Source organism: Quercus suber, unplaced genomic scaffold (assembly GCF_002906115.3).
Source record: "Quercus suber isolate HL8 unplaced genomic scaffold, Cork oak 2.0 scaffold_229, whole genome shotgun sequence".
Taxonomy (NCBI): domain Eukaryota; kingdom Viridiplantae; phylum Streptophyta; class Magnoliopsida; order Fagales; family Fagaceae; genus Quercus; species Quercus suber.
Genome location: NW_027069687.1, coordinates 55,471 through 70,097, shown reverse-complemented (window position 1 = coordinate 70,097; position 14,627 = coordinate 55,471). Strand labels below are relative to the sequence as shown.

The 14,627-nt window shown below is 34.8% G+C and overlaps 1 pseudogene; it reads right to left on the bottom strand.

The window, feature by feature from the left end:
• Positions 1–8,221: 8,221 nt before the first annotated feature.
• On the bottom strand, positions 8,222–11,352 carry LOC112012438 (cysteine-rich receptor-like protein kinase 25; annotated as a pseudogene).
• Between the last annotated feature and the right edge of the window lie 3,275 nt (positions 11,353–14,627).

The window sequence follows — 14,627 nt, the reverse complement described above, 5'->3', positions numbered from 1 at the left end:
TAAAATGTTGGTTTGTGGTTTGATTTGTTCCCTCTTGGTTATGATTAGTTTCTTGAGTTTGCTCCATTATGGTTTTTCATGCTTTCACCGTCTCATTCATGAACTGAAAGTTGATATTTGAGGGTTTATATCCATTGGGTATACTGTTTTTGGTATCTCTGTGATGTTTTCCTAAATGAAAATTTTGGGTTTGCCATATGTATGTCCTTTTCTCTATGAGGTTCACTCTGTTCTGTGTGTGTGTTACCATATCTTGTGTGTGGCTGTGCCTCTGGAGATTCTCTTGCACATTCCATGTTCATTTGGTCAAGTATCAGTGACATATGCTTTCATCTGTCTATGTGAAAGTTTCATCTTTACAGACTGAACTTGTCTGATCTGTGATTATTATGTGATGTTGTTTTTTCTTCTTTGTTTTCAACTATTCTTGGTTTGTGCTTTGCCCAACACTCTGTCCTTCCTTATAACTACATGGATACTAATTTGAGTATACTTCCACATATTGTGTTATGCCTTGTTGTGGACTTTTCTGAGTGTTTACAGATGGCTTCCACATCCTCTAAAAGAAGACTCCTGCTAAGAAGGCTGATAAAAGATTGAAAATGGACAACAACCTGTTTAGGTCAGTCAAGCATTTTGAGAGATACAGAGATTCCTTCGTAAAAGGAACAATTATCCAGGAGAGATTTGTGGATTTATATGACTTGAGGGATACATTCATTCCAAAATGTTTTGAAGGAAGAGGCTGGGAGAAACTTCTGGGTGACTTACCTTTAGTGTGTGAACCACTAATCAGAGAATTCTATGCAAATGTTGTGATAAAGGAGGAGGAGTTGAGTTGTTGGGTGAGGAGAAAGGAGTTTACCTTAGATACTCATGACATTGATAAGGTTTTAGGGCTGGAGGGGTTAGAAGAGTATGAATTCACTAACTACAAGGACAGAATGGTCTCTTTAGAAGCTGTCCAGAAAAAGATTGGTGGGGTTTTAGAAAAGAGATGTCTCAACACTTCTGACTTTCCTAAAGACATGAGGTGCTTAACAACAATAATGATGTACAATCTATACCCTATAAGGAAGATGACTACATTGACGAATGCCAGAGCTATCTTTCTTATGGAACTTAAGGAAAACACCTTTATTGACATCAGTTCCCACATCTTTGATACTATAATGGATGAAACTAAAACCAACTCGAGGCCCAAGCTGGTGTTTCCAAGTCTTCTCATGAGAATTTTCAAAGAAAAGGGTGTTGCAATCCCACAAGATATCAGTCCCATGCCTCCTCTATCAGCCATCAACAAATTTACTCTCATACGGATACAGAGTCGTCTTCCGGGTGAAGAAGAAGAGGGTGTCCATGAAGAAGGTGATCCTATGGAGATTGAAGCAGAAGGTGCAGGACCAGTTTCCACACCTAGAGTACGAGTCAAAAGGAGCAGACCTTCTACCTCATCACCTGTACCTCCTGATACCTTTCAGATCATCCTGGAGAGACTTGATACAATCCGCGATGTTCAGAATCAGCAGACTAAGAGGATGACAGCAATGCAGGACCAGATTGATGTACTCTCTGCCAAGTTTGACAGCATTCATACCAGCCAGGATCACTGACCCTTTGGCCATTCCGGTCAAAAAGGGGGAGAATTTTGGGGCAGCTCTTGAAAGGGAGTGCCTTGTTTGAGGGGGAGTTTAAATATTTTTTAATACACTGGTTTTTAGTCTGTTTTAAAACTCTCAACATGTGAATCTGTGGTGATTACTTATATAATATGATGTTATTCAGCTTTCAGTACTTTATGTTGATTGTTCTGTACCCATTGTTGCTTTTGTAAGTTTTGAGGGTTGCTTCTTGTACTCTTGCATGGTTTGTAGGCTTTTATGGTTTGTGCCATGTATTTGCAAAACTTTGCATATGCAGCCTTTGTGCTTTGTGCTTTGGTACTTGTTAATGCCTTGCATTATCTTAAGTACAACACTCTTGTGCCCTTGTAGGATTGTTCCTAGATGCATATATGCTTGTATGCATTGGTTGAGTGTTGGACTTGCAAATGATTCTCTTCAATTGAGTTTATCATTTTTGCATGTCCGGATGTTCATTCCTTGTGTGAATGAACATAGTAATCACTTTTGCTTAAGTGACTTTTGTTGTTGATCTTGCCATGAATTACTGCTTTTATGCTTATGTTCATTTTTGCTTGATCATGCTTATCTTGCTCCATATGCATATTAAGTTTTCTGCATACAATGATATTGCTATGTTATTGTGTTTCAGGAGTTACTTATTCATATGTTCAAGAGCTTTACAGAATCTAGAGTTAGGTGTGAGTGAGTTTTCCAACTGTTCCCAACTCACGTTTAAGTCTAGAGTCTGTTGTAGGGTTTTGTCACGGAATAGCCAAAGGGGGAGATTGTAAGGTTGAATTTAATCAACCATCTAATTGGCTTTATTCCGTGACCAATTTGCTTGTAATTTAGCACTTAGTAACCCTGTATTTAGGTGGGAAAATTGTAAGAGTAGTGTGTGAGAAGATGTGAAGAAAAGCTCAAGAGTGTGCAAGAAAACAGAGGTTCGCGGCTAGGGCTCGCGGGTGGATCGCGACTGGCAAGCCACCAAAAGCTGGCACGTGAGAGGCACACTGGGAAGCTGAAGGGTCGCGCCAGCTGTCACGCTACAGGACAAAAGGTCCAGGCTGGCCAGGCCGTTACGTCGCGACTGGAACTCGCGACTTGGACAAGCCGTGAGACCAAGTCGCCAATTTGCCCTGTTTGGCAAAAACTGACGTTTTGCATTCCCTTCTCACCCTACTATATATACACCCTTATACCCATCATATTGAGAGAGCTTCCAGAGAGAATTTTGTGAGAGAAAACCCTAGAGAAAAACAAGATTGCCTCATCCCCAATCTTCATCTAAGAGACTTACAAATTCCTCTACTCTCTTCCTCTCCATTGTCATACCTTTGAGAGGTCTTTTACCAAATCCTCATCTCACCACGCCCACGTCTGTGAGAAGGTTCATTTGGTGCTTGAGGAAGCAGTTTAGAAAGAAACCAATACACATTGGTTGATGCTATGGTCAAGTAGCAGAATCCGGGAAGCTAAAGAAGAAATAGGTTCGGCGTAACCTCGTTGGAGCAAGAAGCTTGGAGGGCTTAGGTACTTGGGTAGATTAGGCTTGGAGGGTTTTCTGCTGTTCATGTATCCCAACTATATTCTTTAGTGGATTTTATCACCGCTTGGAGGGCGGCGGAGAGGTTTTATGCCGAGGACTTCGGTTTCCTCTTCGATAACACATCGTGTGTTGTCCGTGTGTTTGCATCTTTCTTTCCTTTATCTTTGCCTTGTATTTACTGCTGTGGATGTGTTTATATTTGGCTTAGATTGTTTATCAATTCTAATATAAGCTTGTTATCATATTCCGCACATTAATTGTGTGATATAAAGCTTGAATTGGTAATTTTGTATTTTGGGGTATAAACGTTCAAGGGTGTTTCATACCCATTTTGAACTTTTAGTTTTCTTCTTATTTTTCTTCAGATACAAGATCGAGTCTAACTGTAGCAGTTTTCGGTTTTCAGGTTTCATAAAACCCCACACCTTCGCTATAACTATTGATTTTTTTTTTTTTAAATGGTAATGTAAAGTAGTTTTTTCTAGGCTATAATAATAATAATAATAATAATAATAATGAGATGGGTTCAAGTTACACTTGATATAACTTCACAAGAGTTATACATTTTTTAAGCCATAGATTTCCAAAAATCTAACGGTCAAAAAGAAGGCGTCATAATTCTTTACATCATTAAATGCTTACCTAATTAATAGCATCCTCATTATCTCTTTCCTTATTAAATATTTTTGTATCTCCTTTTTTCTTTTTCTTTTTTCTCTCTCCTTATTAAATATTTCTGTCTCCTTTTTTTTTTTTTTTAATCTCCAATTTCTGTGACAGATGCGCTTTGTTGATGGCTGCACAATAATGCAAGCAACCCTAAACCCCAGTTATTGTATCTCCTCCTCCACTGTGTAAAAGACAAGCACAGTGTGATGGGGTCAATGGTGTCCTTCTTTCCCATTTGTTGCAAGTCTAAGATAAAATCCCAATAACTCCATTCCTAAGCATGGTTGTTGCTTATGCTTTTGTCTCCTTTTTTTTTTTTTTTAATCTTTTTTGCGTTGTGTGTTGCTATTGTTGTTGTTTTGTGATCATAAGAATTGAATTTGAATTCAATCCAATCGAGAACAATGAAATCAAAGAAAGTAAAAAAGGTTTGCGTGAATTTTGAAGAATTGCTTGGACTGAGGTGATGGAAAGAAAAGAGTGTGGTTGGACGCTCTTTTCGCTTTTGCAAATGGTAGTTTTAAAATGTTGGTTTGTTTTGTTCTATTTTATTTTTATGATGTATGTATGAGTAGAAGATCAAATGAAATGAAATAATAAAAAAATTCAATTTAGATGGATAGAAGAAATAATGAACCCGCACTCCATATGAACCCAAAAAAAAAAAAAACCTACAGAGTAAATAATGAACGATTTGTAGTTCCTGGTGAATATCTTCCTAAAAAAAATGAGGAAAGTGATTGAGGTTTTATTGAGGGGAGAAAAAAAACGACAAAGCATAGAAAGTGGAGAGAAAAAAAAGGAGACAAAGAAACATTTAATAAGGAGAGAGATAATGAGGATGCTATTAATTAGGTAAGTATTTAATGATGTAAAGAATGATGATGTTTTCTTTTTGACCGTTAGATCTTTTGGAAATCTATGGCTTAAAAAAGGTGTAACTCCACCAGATGTAATTAGAACCCATCTCAATAATAATAATAATAATTAGTCGCTAACCCATGTGATGCACGGGATAGTTAAATAATATTTAATTAATCAACCTCACATTAAAAGAAAAAGCTAGTTAAATAAATATTTAGTTAATCAATCTCACATTAAAAGACAAAGCTAAAAGAATCAAGGAAAGGCTGATTTGCCCACCGAGAAAAAGCTAAAAAGGAAAGGAAAAAATAAAATAAAATAAAAAACATTGAAAAAGAAAGAAAGAAAAAACTATTTAAAAATAATAATAATGTTGAAAACTAAAGCAACATTAAGACAATGAGAAATCTATTTGCAAAGGATTGCAACCTTTGTATGTTTACTTGGCTCAAGGTCAAAATTCAAATTCAAATTTGAAACAATGAAAACATACTTCATATTAATTGTAAATCAGTCTCACTACATAAATTCACTTTTTGCTTTAATGTATTTTGTAGATCCAATACTGTCAAAAGAATTCCAATAAACACTATTGCCACATCTATATTTGTTGTAGGCACTTAATTTACATAGAAGCCAATAGCAACTGCAATAGCTATCACGGTTGCATAATGCTATGACAATCTAGATCCAAACATTCTCCTTCTAAAATCTCATCTCTTTTCTTTAAACTTGCACATCAAGCTTTGCGAACATGCATCCCCCTCATCTTCATTGAAGAACAAAAGAAAATGAAGTTGATAACTTTATATTTATTGGCTGCTTTGCAAAGGAACACCACTCCTTCAACTGATGACGTAAGTGTAGCCTATACATAATAATCACCAAAGGCAATGGTGAAATTGACCAAAACTCAATTACAGATCTGAAAATAACATGTATATATATACCATATAAGAGTTTAATACTCACTGATAATTCTCCACAAAACAGCATGAAAAAAAAAAAAAAAAAACAAAAAAAACAACAACAACAAAATATGCTTTACATAATGCCAAGTGCATGTTCTTCCCAAATGATCTCTTAGGCAACCCCTTTTATGTTGACCATAGACTAACCCAATTTCCTAAATCAAAACCAATCCACCACAACATCAAAACCTAAGTCATATTTAAAATCCAAATTTTCAAAAGGGAAAACAAAAACCTTACCAATGGATGTATATAGAGGGTTATATATAGAAATGGACCCAAATTAGGGTTTCAACCACTATAAACCAATTCTAATTCAAAACCAAATCTACCACAATTACATACAATGCATTATTGAGTCATTGTGGTGTAATGCGTGGACTTGGTTGATAAAATATGTCAAAGTATCTGTGTGGAATTGGGGGAAGGAGAAATAAATTGAAAGCAATGGGACAATGTTACTATATTATTTTCTTGGACACCTGCCATGCTTGGTTAGTTAATAGTCAATAACATTTTTTGTTTTAATGTAGGATGAGAGCATAGGTAGTGTTTCAGTGTGTTAGCAATTCCTATGACAACTAAAACCAAGAGACACAAACCATGAAGTTGACTTAAAATATTGCGAGAGTACGTATAACTATCAAATTCTAAATAATTTAAATAAATAAAAAAAGCAAGAGGGAGTGAGATTTTTTTTCAAGCAGGCGGTGTACATGTTCTAAATGGGAATGCAAAGATTCTTTGTAGTACACCAAACACATCGTGATGTACAAGTTGTAAATGGGAATAAAAATAGTCCTTTCATTCCCATTTAACACATTTTATTTATGATATTGTTAGGTGTACTGGAGGCGTGTTAGAACATGTTTCAATTCTCATTTGACTCATTTTGTTCTCTCTTTTATTTTATTTTATTTTTTTTCATTTTTTTGCTCATTATTCGGTGCCCTAACAAATGCTATTTGACAACAATAGTCACACTTTCATACAAACTAACATCTGTAGCTACTAAACCAAGTTCATGGACTGTATCAGTTGAATAGATCATGAGAAAACAAATTTAATCAAACAATTAGTCAACAGCAACATAAATCTATAATACAGAGCTAGAATTTCCCAATTCAATATAATTGAAGAAAGAAAACCTTGGATTTGAAGTTCAACCGCTGGTCATGGAGGACTCATACTCAGGCTTGCAGGAATTAGTGCGACCAAATCATGCTCTGATCAGGCCAGACACCTATTTGAAGGCTTCTTAGAAGGGCCGGCAAATACAAATTTGAGTAAAGCAACAGTCCCTAATTGGCACCGGATTACCTGCAAAAAATAGTGAAACCATTCAAACAAAACCCAAATAACTCAACATATCAAAGTATTTAGCCTTTAGAGAGAGAGAGAGTAACAATTAAATAGCAAGGACCCAAGGTCACACAAAATCCCAATAGGCAAACACAAATTGAATATACCAATATGAATATGTATGTGGAGCTTACACAAGTCAATCCCACATACATATAAAAGATGTGTTCAATACATCTATTCAATAAGAAAATTTTAGACAGAACCTAACATTATAAGTTGATATCCAAAGCATAGCATTAGAGTGCTATTACATAGCTTTGCCATTTATGCTACATATATTCAAATAAAAATAATTTTATGTAGTGAAGTCATAGGTTGCAGCATCATTTTCAGCCTTTTAAAATGATTGCTTAAATAAAAGCACAACATTTAAAAAGAAATCCAAAATTCCAAAGAACTTATTAGTAAAAATCATTACTCTTAACCAAAATTTTAAACACTTACAGTTCTCTGTTAACAAAATTATAACTCATAGTTCTAGTTAGGAGTTGCAATACAAATTCTCACTAATAGTACCTGTTGTAATTCAAAGATAACCCAAAAAAATCAACTTATAGCAACTAATAACCTGAAATACTAAACTTAATAGCATAATAACATATAAAGAGAGCAATAAAAAATTCCAGACTTTTTCAACCAATCCAAACATATTCTAATTTTTACCAATCCAAAATAGGGGACTTTCACAAAACATATTTAAATTTTTTACCAAGCCTTTTGGCATAAAAGTAAACCACAATCAAGTGAACAAATCAGAAGTTCTCAAAACTTTAAATCAAGGCAGTTAAAAACTAAAAATAGAGTTTAGAAAATTTCAAGTCCCAAATCATTTCATTAAGCAAAACATTGAAGCCAACCACACAAACACAGAAACCTAGTCACAGAATACAAAACCGACATAACAATATGAAACACATAGCATTAATTTCAGCGAAGCTTAAGTATATACATATTATGTACACATATACACACAAATAGAACACAAATATACATACAGATCAAACAGACTCAAAAGCAAAATCAACTCAATAGATCAAATGAGTAGTGAAGACCAATACCAGAAATCCAATCCAAAGGAAGAAGAAGAAGACGTGGAAACTTTGCCAAAAAAAAAAAAAAAGACAAAAGAGAAAGAGGAAAGGAAGTGTCATGCCTCCAAGCCAAAGCCCCTTAGTCCATTGTTGGCCTTTCCGCTGGATTTTCTTGAACACATAGTAAGGCAATATGGATACATCTGTTGACTTCGATTTCTGAATAAGAATCTCTTATAGTCGGATCCAACAATTCCAAGGATGTTCCACCCTTCCAATGCTTCCAAGCCTGAATCAATTGATCAAGTATTTTTATATTGTCGCCCTTCTCTCCCTTTAACTCAAAGGTGATGATATATGCATTAAAAAATTAATAAAAAAAATTGCAAAAAAATATTGGTTATGTTTGTATAGAAAGAAGTGTTCTTCTTACCACATAAAATCTCAAGTAATAGGATACCAAAACTAAATACATCGGTCTTAATAGAGAAGTGTCCATACATAGCATCTTCTGGAGGCATGTAACCACTGAAAACCAATATCACCAACACTATTAGTTAAATGATGATATGAAGTATTGGAACCATATCTAATACTTCCTTTCATGTTTAAGTTTAATCAAGAGCTAGGAATTCCAACCCCCCCCCCCCCTGGGGCCCCACACACACACATAGAGTTTGGTTTACAATTACACGGTTATACCTACTGAAATGTAATGTACTTACTATGTCCCTGCTATCTTGTGGGTATTTTCTAGAGTTTGATCATTCCCAAAGATTCTTGCCAAGTCAAAATCTGAAATTTTTGGATTCATATTTTTATCTAACAATATGTTGCTAACTTTAAGATCACAGTGTATAATTCTAAGCCGAGAACCTTCGTGAAGATAAAGGAACCCTCGTGCAATTCCTCCAATAATCTTGTAACGCATTGACCAATTTAATATTCTTTGTTTTTCAGGGTCTACACAATCATCAAAATTCAATATTCAAGTTAGAATCAAGCACATATTAAAAAATATATTTTTTGATTCAATTTAGAAGGACAAGTTCAGAATGGAAATTTAATTTTTGCCTCTCTTGCATCTTCATAAGGTCTTTAATATACAAGGAAGCAAAACGCTCCGTTATATAGGGTTACAAGATTCTATAAATTTGTAGTAGGGTATAATTTTAATAGCAATCATACATTCGCAAGCACAAGGAAATTAGAAATCTATTTGGAAACAACTAACCATTTAGAAAATAGTCAAGACTATTGTTAGGCACATATTCATAGACAAGTATTTTTTCTTCTCCTTCCAAGCAAAATCCAAATAATCTCACCAAATTTGCTGAAGCTTAGCTAGAATTGCAACTTCATTCTTAAATTCTTCTGCACCTTGAGTGGAGTTTTTTGAAAGCATCTACGCTGCTATTTCTTGTCCATTTGAAAGTGTGCCCTGTTAAGTGCCTTTCAAACGCTGTTAGAGCAGCTTATAAGGTCTTAAAATGAAAAGGTTCTGAATTTAGAATTGCTCAGATTTTGTATATATTTTATTCACCACTACTATTACAGAAGATTATACCGGGAAGAAGAAAAAATAAAATATATTATACTAGTTTAATACCTTGTAAACCTCTCCAAATCCACCCTTACCAAACTTGTTATCTTCTGAGAACTTGTTTGTGGCAGCTTTAAGCGTTGCCAAATCAAATAGTAAGGATTCTACAGTTGTAATTTCATAAATCAGAAGCTACACAATCAAATGGCAAATGTAGGGAATACTCTGTATATAAGAGCAACACGTACAACCAATGAAATAAATAAAGATTGTTCATTACCATTTTCCTCCTCCATAGGGGATTTCTTTCTTGCACTCATCCTTTGGAGGCAGCACACCATAGCCAATAGCACCATTGAGACAGCAATTGGAGTAACGATGGCAATGATTGTTAGTGATGAGATTCGGCTTTTTCCTGCTTAATCAATAATTTCTTTATCAATTGATATGGCAATGATATAGAAAAAAATAGTTTATTGTATGTTCTAAATAAAATTTGGTTCCCCATTAAAAAAAATAAAAAGGAAACATATCCTTTAACACTCATTTACATCCGTTGTTTTACAACAATATCAACAATTGAACACTAACACAAAAATATTCACATTTTAAATCTTTTCTCTTTTTGCAATGATACTTTAATTTACACAGGTAAAAGTATCATTGCCGAAAAAAAAAAAAAAAAGTTTTTAACTCTTACATTCGGTTTTATATCTAGTATCAAAATGTGGATATTTTAAAAATATGAACATTCCTGCATCTATTATTGATATTAATATAAAATAGTGGATGCAAACCAGTATAAAAGGATATTTTCTAATAGAGCCAGTCATTCTTAAAGCAAGGAAAAAAAAAAAAAAAAATGCAGGAGACAGTTGGGACCAAACCTGATCGAGGTGGTGGCGTAGCGAGGTTCCGGTAAAATTGGTACGCTTCGTACCTAAAATTGCAATTTGGAGTTAAAGCTATTGCCCTCTGCTTTCTACTACAACTAAATGGAATATTTGCAGTTAGTCCCCGAAGACACTTATCACAATTGTAGCTAGAGATGTCCGGAGTGCACTGAACAAGGCTGTAGAGCTTTATCGATGGAGAAAGGCTGGCTTCTTTAGTGGCAAACTTGGTAGCACCGGGCTCATCACGAGCACCTGTGGCCCGAGTCACCGAGTCATTAATCATGGTTCCCAATATCTGATCGAAGCGGTCTAGCACAGTTATCTTGCTATCGTTACAAGAGTAATATTTGGGCCAGTAAGTCATGCTGGAGAAGAATGTTTCGTTTGAGTAGCGTAAGATGCACTGGTCGTACCAAATTGTGGCCTCAATTCCTGTGGGACAGTAGTGCTGAACTATGTCTTTTGTTGCTGTTGATACACAGTCTTGGCAGACATAGGGGGTGACATCGCTGCGGCAGAGAAAGAGGCCGTATACTATGTTGGGTGGGTTGTGACCAACGGTGGTGTTATACAAACCAGTTTCGAGAATGGCATTGGAGGAAAGTGAAGAGAGGAGGTGGTTGAGATTGGACTGGTAGGTGCTATTGGGAGTGAAATTGGGTTCTTTTGGACAAACATAGGCGCGGTTAGCTGAGGCAGCTTCACTAATTTTGCTGTGGAAACTAGCAAGCAAGGAAAGGAAAACAAAGGTAATCATGGAGGCCTTAACCGAAGGCAAACTCATTTTGATATCAGTTCTCTCATGTTCTTAATCAATATTCAAGATAACATGTTAACATGTCTTTGTTTTCTCAAAAAATTAAAAAGAAAAAAATGTTAACGTTGACTTGACTTGTGAAAGTGAGAGAACATTGACACGGTTGATGTTCGTGGAAATTAAAGCGTGTGAAGCTACTTTAATTCTGTCGTGTTCTTGTTAGAGAAGAAGAAATGAAAGTGCTAGCTGGAGTAAGACTAAGATTCCACTCAGAGTCAAAGTGGAAAATATGGCACAAGAAAAGTCGTTGATGGAGAAGGAACAGGCAAGGAAATGATGGCTAGGTTTGAGTAATGCTACAAACAAACTATTTCATAATATTTTTACAAATTGTTGATGTGACAAATTCTTACTAATCTCATCTAGAACCACAATTAACATTATATTTTTACTTACTAATAACCACTCACCACATCAACAGTTTGTAAAAGAGTTTGTGGTTAGCATTTTCCTTATGAATATGCTTTTATTGTTTTATGTTGTTTGGTGTAGTACGCAATATTGAAAAAAATCCTTAGTGGTTTCAATTGACCAAGAAAACTCAGTTGAGAGATGTGTAAAATATTTTATACATGCCCTCGGTATAAAATACTTTCAATCAACACAAAACACATCAACCAACCTACCAAGAAACATACCCCTCTCCCAACCCACCAAACCATTAGAGACACCACCCAAATGCCCGTTGATGATACAAGTCAGGTTCAACTATAGGTTGGTATTTTGGTGATAGGCTAGTGGGATAAGATTTTTTAATACTTATAATCATTTAATTCTTGATTAGTGGATTTTTCGGGAGTGGTGACCTAAAATTTATCTGGTGGGGTTTTTGTCTACAAAGATTTTCCCTATTGTGGTCAAATCACTGTGTCAAATTTATTTTTCACTACACTCTATTTAGTTTAGTGATTTGATCATGTCTCCACCTCATTTGCATGTAATTTAAATAATTAACCAACTTGAGTAATTGAATTAATTAACTAGGATTAATTTGTTTACCCAAAAGGTTTAACGGTCACAAAATCCTAGGTGTACAAACGCAACTCACCAAAAAGTGAAAAAACCTCTTATATACTAGGCATAGTAGGGAATGAATTGCTACGCAATCATTGACTTGTGGGATGGGAACAAAATTCTGGCCTGACACATCTGGATTGATCAAGATGGCCATTGATAGCTTAAGCTCGATCAATCAAAAGACAATCAAGGTGGTTGTTTGCCCAAAGCTCCACCAGAAAGAACACCCTTCCTTACCAAGAACCTCTACCCTTCACCTCTCATTTGCGTACGTATCTAGCCCAATACCTAAAACAATTCATTTTAGCCCATTAATTATCACAATTAAAAAGAACAAAATAGTCTTTTTCATTTTTATTGTGAGATTAAACATTTTCACTAACTCTTCATCTTCTATATTCACTCCCACATCTTTATATTTATGTTGTAACATTTATTCATTTTAATTATTTAATATTAAAATGCTCTAATAGTGGCTATCACCAGGATAAAGACAACCCTTCTCTTGAGCTTGTCTTGAACCATCAAAATGTTCAAGTACACAACTTAGAGACTCAAGATTAATAAAATGAGTACAATTTGATACAGAGTGTGAACACTATAACTATGGACCGAACAATTCCTAATCAAGTAAATTATTTTGCTCATAGCCTTGTTCGTTTGGGTATTTTTTTGTAAATGGGATATCTTGTCTATGGGTCTTTATACCCCCCCCCCCCCTCTCTCTCTCTCTCTCTCTATAATGAATTATAATTATTTATCCAAAAAAAAAAAAATGCTATATCAAACAAACAAGCATAAGGTTCAAACATTGAGGCATATTTTGCAACAATTAAAATTGATTACAACTAGGTTTCCAATTATTTTTTTTATTGGAATGATTATACGTGTAGGGTCACATACAAGTATTATCATCCATGAAGTCTCAGTTCTTAAAAAAGTCATATACACCTACAATATAGTGTTTGAATTCCATGACTTATTTAAGATATACTAATTCTGGAGAAGTCCTAACTGGTCACACAGTCGAGAATATGCTTCAGTAACTAATTCTTCATTACCAGACGACTGCCCGGACTTGCTTGTAGGTTCATCTGACTCCAACTACTCCATTGGAATTGTTGACTCCGTTTGACTAAGTATGAAAACAGCTGGTTGTTGAGGTGATTTTAGAGTAACAGAGTAACTGTCAGGCATGAGAATTATTGATGCCATCGTGGGCCTATCGGCTGGATTTTCTTGAACACAAAGTAAAACAATATGTATACATTGGTTGACTTCATTTCTTGACCAAGAATCTCTTAAAGTCGGCTCTAACAACTCCAAGGATGTTCCAGTGCTCCAGTGTTCCCAAGCCTGCATCAATTCGTCAATGTTCATATGGTGTTTACAGTCTCTCACTTTCAATTGGGGGTGATGTAGGCAATTATTGAAGGAGAAAAAACATACAAAATACGCGGTGCATACTCACATAGCTCAAGAGATCCTTAGTAGTAGTGTCTGATTGATAGAGAGAACTGATCTTATTACCACTTAAAATCTCAGTATTAGGACACCAAACCTATAGACATCAAATTTCATAGAGAATTGTCTATGCATTGCATATTCTGGAGACATATAACTACTGCAAACCATTGTCATAAATTCAGCTATCTTAGTAAAATAATAATAATAATAATAATTAAAAAAAAAAAAAAACCTTTAAAATCCTTGACTTAGTGCACTACATATGTCTCACTTGTGCTACGGAGGAGGCTGGACATCATGCATCTCTAAATTGTCTATGGGTGACTTGATTTGGGATTTTAAGATTAAAATGGCCTATATTTTTCCTTTTATATGATTTATTTTTAGGATGAAAAAATTAATGAATCCATCAACTTCAAAGACATTGTTTTTTCAATTTTGGTTATTGATGTATATACAGTATAAACAAATACTTACTATGTTCCAACAATCTTCTTGGTGTTTCCTTTAGTTCAGTCAACCCCAAAAATCCTTGTCATGCCAAAATTTAAAATTTTTGGATTCATATCCTCATCTAATAGTATATTGCGAGCTTTAAAGTCACGATGTATAATTCTTAGTTGAGAATCTTCATGAAGATAAAGAATCCCTCGAGCAATCACTTCAATAATCTTGTAAAACCTTGACCAATCCAATGTTTTTTAACCAAGTTCAATATTCAAGTTAGATTAAAAATATCAAATTGAAAAGCATATTCTTCTAATTGATTAATTTTAAAACACGAGTAATTATGAGGTATTACTAGAGCATAGT